This window comes from Elephantulus edwardii, unplaced genomic scaffold (genome assembly GCF_000299155.1).
Source record: "Elephantulus edwardii isolate Elephantulus edwardi_28Jun2011 unplaced genomic scaffold, EleEdw1.0 scaffold00371, whole genome shotgun sequence".
Taxonomy (NCBI): domain Eukaryota; kingdom Metazoa; phylum Chordata; class Mammalia; order Macroscelidea; family Macroscelididae; genus Elephantulus; species Elephantulus edwardii.
In genome coordinates, this window is record NW_006400121.1 from 706454 (window position 1) to 718665 (window position 12212).

Consider the following 12212-nt stretch of genomic DNA (forward strand, 5'->3'; position numbering starts at 1 on the left):
TCACCATCCATCCTAATGCTGCCAATTGGCCCAGTGGTGAGAATCTTTGTCTTCTTGACATTAAGCTTCAATCCATACTGAAGGCTGCAATCCTTGACCCTGTACAGCAAGCATTTCAGGTCCTCCTCAGTTTCGGCAAGCAGGGTTGTGTCATCTGCATAACGCAGATTGTTAATAGATCTTCCACCAATCCTTACGCCACACTTCTCCTCATAGAGCCCAGAGTCTCGGAAAATCTGTTCTGCATACAGGTTGAAAATGTATGGAGATAAGACACATCCCTGGCATACGCCTTTCCCAATTTTTAACCATGCAGTGTTTCCTTGCTCTGTTCTGACATTCTCATGTTAGATACAATATATTGTGATTGATAAAACACAGACATCCTTCTGATGCTCTCTGCTTTCGGTCAAGATCCATCTGACATTGGCAGATCCCTAGTACCACACAGCCTCCTGTAAAACCTGCATGTATTTCTGGCAGTTCTTTGCTGATGTACTGTTCTAGTCCTTTTTTGATTACCTTTGGCAAGTTTCTGTTTGCATATGATATTAGTGATATTGTTGAGTAATTTCTACATTCTGTTGGATCACTTTTTTTTTTTTTGAGACATATGATGGGAAAAAATCTTACAGGAACACATGGGGGGAAAAGACATGATTACATTGATAGAGACAATGTAGCCAGAAAGCTTTGTCAACTCTGAGTGTGATATGCTAAAGGGCTGAAAGAAATTAGTACTCCTTCTTCCTCGCCCTCTCCTTCAACAGAATCCATACCCAGCTCCTCATAATCCTTCTCAAGGGCAACCACGTCCTCACGGGCCTCAGAAAATTCTCCTTCCTACATCCCCTCACCCACATACCAGTGAACAAAGGCACACTTGACATACATCAGATCAAACTTGTGGTCCAGGTGAGCCCAGGCCTCAGCAATGGCTGTGGTGCTGCTCAGCATGCACACACTTCGCTGCACCTTGGCCAGGTCTCCACCAGGCACCACAGTGGGAGGTTGGTAGTTAATACCAACCTTGAAGCCAGTGGGGCACCAATCCACAAACTGGATGCTGCATTTGGTCTTGATGGTGGCAATGGTGGCACTGACATCTTTGGGAATAACATCATCACGGTACAACAGGCAGCAAGCCAGGTATTTACCATGGTGAGAGGGTCACATTTCACCATCTGGTTGGCTGGCTCAAAGCAAGCATTGGTAATCTCTGCTACAGAACGTTGTTCACGGTAAGCTTTCTCAGCAGAGATAACAGGGGCATATGTGGCCAGAGGGAAGTGAATGCGGGGATAGGACGCCAGATTGGTCTGGAATTCTGTCAGATCGACCTTCAGGGCACCATCAAATCTGAGGGAAGCCATGATGGAGGACACAATCTGACTAATAAGGCAGTTAAGGTTAGTGTAGGTTGAGTGTTCAATATCAAGGTTTCTGCAGCAGATGTCATAGATGGCCTCATTATCTACCATGAAGGCACAATCTGAGTGCTCCAGGGTGGTGTGGGTGGTAAGAATGGAGTTGTAGGGCTCAACCACAGCTGTGGAAAGCTGGGTGGCTGGGTAAATGAACTTCCGTTTGGACTTCTTGCCATAATTAACAGACAGGCGCTCCATCAGCAGGGATGTGAAGCCAGAACTAGTTCCCCCACCAAAGCTGTGGAAAACCACAAAGCCCTGGAGACCTGTGCACTGGTCAGCCAGTTTTCTTATTCTGTCCAAGACGAGGTCAATGATCTCCTTGCCGATGGTGTAGTGCCCACGGGAATAGTTATTGGCAGCATCTTCTTTGCCTGTGATGAGCGGCTCAGGGTGGAAAAGCTGGCAGTAGGTGCCAGTGCAAACTTCAATAACTGTGGGTTCCAGGTCTACAAACGCCGCCCTGGGCACATGCTTGCCAGCACCATTCTCACTGAAGAAAGTGTTGAAGGAGTCATCTCCTCCCCCAATGGTCTTGTCGCTTGGCATCTGGCCATCAGGCTGGATGCCGTGCTCCAGACAGTAGAGCTCCCAGCAGGCATTGCCAATCTGGATACCAGTTTGGCTAACATGGATGGAGATGCACTCACGCATTCTGACTACAGGTTAGAAAGGAAGGACCACAGGAGAGGACAGCGGGTTCCGGTTACCGTGCCCGACAAGCTAAAGGTCAAGGTAACGCTTGCACTTGGATCACCTTTTTTAGGAAGGGGAATAAATATATTTCTTCCAGCCAGTTGGCCAGACAGCTGTCCTCCAGACTTCTTGGCATAACTTGATGAGTGCAACCAGACTTGCCTCTGTTTGCTGAAATAGAGCAACTAGTATCCCATCAATTCCTGTGGCCCTATATTTTGCCCATTCCTTCAGAGCAGCCTGAACTTACTCCTTTTTTATCACTGGTTGTTGATAATATGGTGTATCCTGAAACGATTCTGTGCCAATCTATTCTTTTTTGGTACAATGACTCTATGTAGTATTTCCAACTTCTTTTGATATTTCCTAGGTCATTCAATATTTTGCCATAGCTTCTTTAAGTATTCCAACTTGAGGCCTGAACTTAGTGTTCTGTTCCTTCATCTTTAGAAATGTGAAACAAGCGCTTTTTTGATTTTCCAACTCCAGCTCTTTGTTATTTCAATATACTACTTTGTCTTCCCTGGCTGCCCTTTGAAATCTTCTGCTCCACTCTTTACTGCCCTTTGTTTGGCTTTTTGACGCTCTAGTGCAATATTCAGAGTCTCTTCTGGCATTCATTTTGGTTTATCCTTCCTCCCCTGTCTTTGTAATGATCTTTTACTCTCTTCAAGGATGGTATCCTTTATATCATCCCGCAAATAGCATTACTTTACTATGATAAAATATAAGCCTATTATGGCATTTCTCAAATTTGCTTAACTGATCTCCTATTAGAGATGTAAATTGTTTACAATGTTTGCTACGATAAAACTTCAGATAAAAATTTCTGTACATATATATTTTATGTACTTATGGTAAAGATTTTAAGATTAGTTCTAAGTTCAAAGTTTTTAGTGTTAAGGCTTTTCACAATTATTACTCAACTGTCTTACAAAAATGTCTACTAATTTATATTCTCATCCATAACATAAAAAAGTGCCTAGTCCTGACTACCTTTACTGAACTAGTGCTATGTTATGAAAATCTTTGAGAAGCAATAAATGGTGGTAGCTAAAGAACATTGAAAACTAAGAGTCAGCCTGAGTTTAAATCCTGGCTTCATTTATTATGGTATTTGGGGCACACTATTCATGTTTTTGTGCCTCATTTTACCAGTTTACAGTTAATAATTTAGTTTGGTTTTGTTCATTTAGAAAATAATGATAACAACACACACAGAATTGCTAGAAAGACTATTTAAGTAATATTTGCAGGCTAGCCTGCAGTGAATTCTAAGCTAGTATTTGTTAACCATTGTTTCACAGGACAAGTGCTGTCATATTTTCATTTTGTACTCTTTTGCTTCCTGTTTTGGTGGTGGTGTTACATGCCGTTGAGTCGACTCCAACTCATACCAACCTTATGTGTAACAGCTCTGAACCTTGCTCTATCCTGAACCAATTTTTATTTCTACTGAGATAGATTTCTTTGTATGTTTATAAAAACTTCTTATGTAATAAATATATTAGCCCTACTTGTCAAAAATATTCTTTTTCCCCACATATGCCAGTTGCCTCTCAATTTTATTTAAGTATAAAAGTTTGCTTTGATGTGAACCCATTTATCCATATTTTTTCCCTTTATATCTCTGCACTTGGAATCATACTTAGACTTCTTTTGTATTAAAATAATGGATTAAGGTAATTTACAGTTTTAGCACTAGCAATTTTAGGAAATGTTAACAGTGAAATAAGTTAGGTAGTGAAAGTTAAAAAAAAATAGGGGGGGGGTTCCGTATTAAAGAAGAAAGGCAACTCAAAACTTGGAAGGATGACCTTTAATATGAAGTTACATGAATTTACTACATAAGCAGGAGTGGCATCCAATTCCTAAACAACATGCCTCTGGAAACTCTATGAACTTGGATAAATGTTGATAGTTATAGAAAGGCTTCAGGCCTTTTCTTCATAGGGTCCACTAGAAGGCATGCTCAACTAGAAGGCAATCAACAATAATGTGAAACTTAATCAACATTTAACTTACCTCTTTGTTTTCTATTTACATTCACAGAAAAGCAGTTTCCAAAGTACAATTTGCTTATAGAAAAAAGGAAGCTTATCATAAAGACTGTATCAAAATTCATGTTTACCATGTTTCTCACGGAATTACTAAATCTATGTTCTCATTTCAGCTATTAGTACTTAATCTGTTTACAATAACTTTGCCTCTAAAAGATTATTTCATTTTTTTTAATAATAAATTTAAATTCTGGGCCTGAAGGAAGGAGAGACCAAAACCTAGTCTAGGCTGGAAATACAAGGGTGCCTGTGGTTTTTAGGGTTTACTGACCCAAATGGCTTCCCTAGCCACTGAATGACTTTGGTATGTGGCTGGGTGGGAATATGTGAATAGGGTGCATTATATTGCCCACAGAGAACTGGCTAATCTTGCCAATTCAAACCTGAAAGGGATTTGCTAATCTCATCATTAAATTGAGTGGATCCAGCGGCAGAACAGATCCTCACCATAAGCAAAGCAACAGCAGCAGCAAGAGAATGCAATACCTCTTTTGGTACCACAGATTCTTGCTCCAGTCAGACGAGGGCCTACCTAAGGGAAAAGAAGCCAAAGGAACAGCAGCAGTGAACCAAAGACCTGACATGAGATAGAGCGGACCTTGGGAGTGCTATCCCAATGGAACTAGAATTAGGAGCCCTTACCCAACTTTATTGGCCAAAACCATAACCAGGTCTGGGAGCTTTGTAACACTGGCCTGAAGGCACAAGTATCAAGGCTGAGACAGCCATGAGCATGTTTCAGAAGCTGTCCTGACTGACTTTATCTTGCTGCCAGATTAAATTATAGCCTTTCAACTTCCATAATATGGTTCTGTGTGGTCTGTGAGCTATTGCATTAGATATTGGACCCAGTTGAGTAATGTGATTTGTGTTGGGATGAGTATAAAGAGATGCATGAGTATGGGGGAACATGTCTGATCTCATGTGTAGTTGATGGGGACCACATGGAGGAGTTGGTAAAGGACAGATATGGCCATCCCTATGTCTTTGTACAGTGCCTTATGCATTATTTTTTTGAAAGAATTGTTCTTATACTGGAAAATGTTATAACCAATTTCCACTTCAAAATTTATGCAGGAAATAAGGATGCTCTTAGCAATTTTAAGAGAACACGAGAAATTTACTATTACTGCAGCACTTTTGAGGAATTAAAGTAGAAAAGTCATTTCCAGCACATTTTCCAGTCCTAGTTTTATCAACTGCATAAATACAATGCCTATTCTGCTCATGAATCAGTATTTAATGATTTCCTCCAGGACATGAAAGTTCACTATATTATATTACCATGGTATACCAGGGGAGGACAGGAAAAAAAACAGGATAAAATCCTCTAAGAAAATTAAATTTCAAAAATTTAATTACATTACATAATAACCCAAATGAGATTATTTCATAACCACCATTATTTTATGAGGTTTTTCTAAGAGTGAATAACAAAATTAATCCATTTAGCCTCACATCAGAGCTGGCTACCAATTCCTCTCTGTTGTCATGTGCTGTCGAAAGTGATCCTATGTACAACAGCCCTACACCCTGCTCTATCCCTTGCCAACCTTACTTTTCTGACACACCAACCCTCATTACCCCAGTCACTGAATCAATCCATCTCATCCAGAGTCTTCCTCTCTTACGTTATTCCTCCACCCTCCCAAGCATGATGCCCCTCTCCAAGGGCTGGTCCCACCTTGTAACATGTCCAAAGGAGGTCAAAGCTTCAAAATCCTTGCTTCCAAGGAGCAGCCTGGTTTCAACCCTCTCTAGGACGAACCTGTTGTTAACAAGATAGAAGGAAGCTCTTGGAGCTCCTAGTATTCACTTTATTCCCCACACCACGAGGCACTGCTGTTCTGAATAATTTCATCAAGCAGGTGAACAACCAACCCTCATAACTATGAAAGATGTCTGTAAATGCCATTCACGTGTGTTAACTGCAACACCTGTCTCAACCACGAAAGGCATGCAGCGAGTTTAAGAACTACAATCCCACTTTTCCTATAGTCAATGTATGCTATAGGAAATGAAGGCAAAACTTATTAAGATGGATTATTTTCAATGTTTTTCAGTATATTTAACAGAGCTTTTAATCTGTTATAAGAATTTCCAACTGAATTATACTCTTAGAAGATCTTCCAACATCAAACAAAAATCACAACACCAACTCGACTCACTCCATCAACTAAAATCAAACCCTTTACCACGAAGTGAGGTGCAACTCACAGCAATCCTGCAGGATGAAGTACCTCACTGGGTTTCCAAGGCTGTAATCTTCACAGACACAGACTATCATTTTTATCTCCTACAGAGGAACTGATGAGTTGTTCAAACCATTGATGCTCAGTGTAGTAGCCAAATACTTCACTGCTAACCCATCAGGACTCCTTTGCTAACTCCATCAAAAGCTAAGCCTAGAGATTAAATGAAAATTAACAAGAATGCTGACTATAGTGGACTGCCAAATAAACAAATATGTCTTGGAGAAGGTACAGTCAGGGTGCTCCTTAGAGGGAAGGATAGTGAAACTCTTGTCTCACATACTTTAGGGATGTGGTTAGAAGAGGCCTGTCCTTGGCGAAGCCCACTGTGCCTGAAAAAGTGAGGGTTAGTGAAAGATAAGTTGACCCTCAATGAGATGGACTGATGCAGTGGCTGGAGCAATGGGATCAAGTGTAGCAGGGATGCTGCAGGATAGGGCAGTGTTCAGATCTGCTGTTTACAGAGCCACTGGCTATCAGCTGTAGTCAACTCAACGATATCTAACAACAACAAAATATCACCATATGGTGATATCATCAAGCATGGTATTACAGTTAGAACAAATTAATGCACCTTGAAAAACAATTCCAAAAGCTTTAGTTATGTACTGTCTAGTTGGAACCAACCCACACCTAACCATCCAGCAGTCTTTCAGAGGCAATTAAAAAGCACAGGAGGAAATTGCCCATCTTAGTTCTGTGGAAAAGCTGGTGAATCTGAACCACGTGCCTCTGTGTTGGCAGTGCAGCTCCTTACCACTAAGCCACCTTTTATTTATTTTTCACTCTGTTTTTATGAAGGTGGAATACTTGAAAATAGCCTTTGTAGATGTAATTAGTTACAGTGGAGCAGGGTGGGTTCTTATTATAATTTGTTGTTATGTGCTGTCGAGTCACTTGTGACTCATAGCATAGAAATATAAATTATATATACATCAGGAGGAGGGACAGATCAACATAGATGTCAGAAGAGACTGAATCTTGCTCTTAAAAGTACAAAAAAAAATTTAAAAGTACAGAGGTTAAAGCAAAAGAAAAATGATGAGGTGAACTGAAGATTTCAAAAGGCAGCTTAAGGAGACAAAGTATTATAAAGAAATGTGCAAAGATCAAGGAGTTAGAAAACAAAAATGTTAGACAATACTCAGCATTGCTCAAGTTCCAAGAACTGATTAAAAAAAACCCAATAAAGTTTCCAGTTACAAAACTGAAGGATTCTATGAACAAAACATTAAATAGTAAAGATCTTATATTATTTGTATCCACAATAATAAAAACTCATGGCAGCAAAAGTCATAAAACCAAAAGACATGCTGCATCAGGCAAGTTTACTGCAATAGACTTCTTAACAATGAATGAATATTTAAGGGGGGAAAAAAAGGAAGAAAGTGAATGGGGGGGAGGAACAGGGAGGAGGAGGGAGGAAAATGTGCAATGATAAATGGACAAAAATCCAAACTTTCTGTAAACTTTGATTAAAATCACAATTAAAATATTTTTTTTAAATCCTAATTAGCAATGATGTTTCTTCAAAGATTAAGTTATATGTGACCCAAGCAATGATATTTCCAACTGCTTCATATACATATGAAACTTAGACAATGTAAGCCAAAAATATTGATACCTTTGAATTGTGGGGTTGTTGAAGAATACTGACTGCCTACTGAAAGAACAAAGCAAGCTTCCTTGAAACAAGTGCAGCCAGGTTACTCCTTATAAACAAAGATGGCAGACTTCATTTTACATATTTGGGCATTATTAGGTGAAGACTGTCCCAAAAAAGGAAACCCTGCTTAAAGTAGAGGAACAGGGAAAGAAAAGACCTTCATTGAGATTGACACAGTGACTGCAAAGGCTTTACACCTAGCAACATTTTAAGGATGGTACAGGATTGGGCAGGGTTTCATTTTGTTATACACATGGTCATCAAGAGCTGGAACTAACATGATAACACACAAGGAGGAGGAAAATAATTTGGCAATGTCTATCAAAATTAAAAACATACACTTTGATTCAACACTGAATTTCTAAGACTTTACCCAATGAATGCTTCTAAAAGTATAAAAATGATTCATGTATAATAGTATCCTCTATGACACTGCAATGACAAAACACAATTATTCCTAAATAAGTTAAAGAGAAAGAGGCAATTTATATTCATACAGATTAATTTCGAAAATGTATACTAGGGAGCTCTGGTGGCCTTGTGGCAAGAAGCTGCACTGAAATCTCAAAGGCGCATGGTTTGAGGCCACCAGCTGCTCCGTGGGAGAAAGATGGGCAATCTCCTCCCATGTGATTAACTGCCTTTGAAAACCTACCAGAGGGTCAGCAGCTATGGGTTGGTTCCAACTCTATGGTACTCAACAACAATAGACTATTAAGAGAGGTTTCAAGAGAGCTCTGGTGGTCTAGTGTTAAGAGGCCATGCTAGAATCCTGAAGGCACACAGTTCAAATCTACCAGCTCCTCCCACTCAGTTTACTGCTTCTGCAAACCTACAAGAGAGTAAGTTCCGACAGCACACAACAAAAACAAGACGAGTTTCATGGTGGCACAAAGGATAATAATTGTTCACGTTAAGTTAGGAGTTAAGTCTACACAGGTACCTCCAAAAGAAAGAAGGCCTCATTGTCAACTTCTGAAAAACCAGCCACAGAAAACTTTATGGAAGAAAGTTCTACTTTGAGACAGATAAGATCTAAGTGGGAATCAATTTGACAACAATGTTATTAAACTCCTACCACTGACTCTTCTGTTTTCACACACATCCAGATATCTGCAATTCCTTGGGTATGTTAATATCCCTGAAAAGATACATAATGAACCAGCAACACTGATTGCTTCCAGGAAAGGTTACTGAACAGATGACTTTTTCTTTTTACTATTTTGCACCTCCTCAGTATTGAACTAAATGAATGTACTGTATTGTCTAAATAAAAAAAAAATTAAATCCCAAAAGTATAACATATAATAGATGCTGATGTAAAGAAGTAGAGACAGAGCCCTAACTAAATACATTTTTCTAGGTAAAAATTCTTGACAGTCCATTTCCAAACTCCTCAATTCAAGGCATTTCTAAATTTATCTCTCTACTTGGAGGCAAGAATTTTGAAGCTCCATCTCACATACTTTGGGCATGTTGCCAGGTGGTATCAGTTTTTGGAGAAGGAAATCATGCTTGGAAGGGTGGAAGGATGATACAGGGGAGGAAGACCCCAGGTGAAATGAATTAATAGAGTCACTGGGGAGAACAGGAGTAGGTGTGTCGGAGACAGTGAAATTGGCTCAGGATAGGACAACGTTAAGAGCTACAGCATAGGGTTGCTATGAGTTGCAGTCGACTGAATGGCACATAAAAAAAAACTTTTCAAGTACATCTACTCCGCTTTAGAAAAAAAGACTCAAATCAAATGAGACATCTCCATTCCTAGTTTGCTAAGAATATTCACAAAGCCAAAAGAAAGCAATGTTTGCCATAATAAAATTTTACACCAGATATGAAAACTTCAGAGCATGTGAATCAAAATCTGCATCCCCAGAAACCTGTAACACTTGCTGACAGCATGAAGCCTCATCAGCTGTTTCAGATATCTGATGGACTGGTTGCCCTGAAGAAAAATACTGATGAAGGAAGAGCAAAAGATTTAAGAAGTCCTTATGTGTCTTTCTGCAAGCACAATCAATACCTAGTTTGCTCCAAACTATGAATTATCATCATAAATCATGGTAGAATATAAATTTATCCATTGATGAAAGTTGTTGCATGGTTTCTCATTACTTGAAAATAACAATGTATAAACTCTCAAATAGAAAGCAAATGTGGAATTCTTATTAAGCTTTTTAAAAAATATTTTTCTCTTCTGTAAGTTCAGACAAAAATTAACACTTCGGTAGAAACTACCTGCATATAAATAAAAAATGTGTATTCATGAAACAGTGTCATGTTCCCTACTTAGATTAGTTGACAGTGATCAGAGTAAAATTCACTTGGAATACAATGTCAATGTATTATTAAACTGTCCTCAAAAGAACTGTATACAAGTTCTATAATCTTTACTAAGCTTTTATTGTACAAAAACTTGTTTTCTCACAACACAGGATTCTTATATTTTGCCTAATAGGCAATTTTACATCAAAAATATCTAAGTTTCTTGAATACCAACCATATCTAAACTAGAAACAAAAGGCTTTTTCTCTCTATATTTGGCTCCCCTCCAACATCTCTAAAATATTTCTGCATAACAAACGGTCCTATTAGTTTATACTATTACTTCCAATATTTCACAAATATTTCTAATGTTACTTACCAAGGGAATAAAAAAAAAAAAAAAACACAAAACTGCTCTTGGGATGGATTTTGCATTAAAGAACAAAAAACAAGATTTATAAGAAAAATTACATAAGAACACTATGGTGAATTCTGAAGGGAGAACGTCAGTCGTGTCAAATCATAAAAGTGAAGTTTACAATTTTAGAGTAACCAATTATTTACTACTTCACTTCCCACTCCTAATTTAAATCAGTGACAACTTAAGATCAGAGACAACATTTAAGGAATTTCAACAATGGCTTATCCACAAAATTTCTATTACTATTTATGCATCAACAGCACAGCTTTTTAAACAATGCTAATTATTACTCTGTTAATACAAAGGACTCCTTAAGAAAAATCAACATTATGACAACATGAAAGTATACCAACACTTAAGGGTAGCTATGCAATCTCTATATAAATTAGACTTGACTTAAGTCCAGTATGATTTTGCTATTTTGCATGCCATTGCTTCCTCCAACTACAACTCACCTAAATAAATTACTTAAGAGCTTTAGTAGGAATAACGGTAAAAATCAATAAGAATAAGCATTGGTGTGGCAGTCTTCCAACAGGATTTTAAAAGGCAGATGACCCATCCCAGATTTTGAAAATAACATCCTGAAGGAGAAACCAATTCTTAGCTACCCTACAGCAGCACAGTACACAGTCTGTAAGGGAGGACTAGGTTATCACACCAGACACTAGCGTTTGGCTGACCCCGCAGCTTGACTACACCCTGCCTCTGGCAACACCCAGTGAAGTAGGTCCACACTACTCCAATGAAACAAACAAACTGGTTTCTGAGCCCCTTGGAAACCTAGGGAGGCAGCGGGGGGAGTGGCTCTGGTACAGCATCTCCAACTTTACAGCGGAGCTGTAAGCGGCCTCGGCGCGGTGAGGAAGAGCGACACATGTGCCGGGAAGCTACCTGCCTGCGGAGTCCTGCAGCCTCTTTGCTGGCAACACAGACTGGGCTAAGCGAAGGACACCGGGAGGCTGCTTGGCACTCCAAGCAGACGACTCCGCAACCAGCGCCTCAGAACCCGCGAATGAAGAAGGTTGAGCGGTCGACACGTCACTTGCGCCAGCGTGTGACGTCTACGCAAGAAGGCGGTGCGTCTGCAGGGAGGCCGGAAAGAGCGGCGAGGTGGGGCGGGGCTTCAGGCGCAGAGGCGGGGCGGAGCCAGCACAGGCCCGTTGAGCATGCACGTGCAGTGCCTGGGATGGGCTTCCCGAGAATCCGCCAAGGAAGGAAAGAAGATTATGAGAGAAGGTGGAAAAGAATAGTGATATAAAGCTGGAAGGGAGTTCTGGTGGCATGGTGGGTAAGCAGTGGCGGTGCCATTCAAAGGTGTTGTTGTTGTTGTTATGTGCCGTCGAGTCGTTTCCGACTCATACCGACCCTATGCACAACAGCCCTAAACCCTGCTCTATCCTGCGCCAACCGCACCACCTCTGA

General features: G+C 39.9%; 1 pseudogene; it reads right to left on the reverse strand.

The window, feature by feature from the left end:
* Positions 1–696: 696 nt before the first annotated feature.
* On the reverse strand, positions 697–2081 carry LOC102877517 (annotated as a pseudogene).
* Between the last annotated feature and the right edge of the window lie 10131 nt (positions 2082–12212).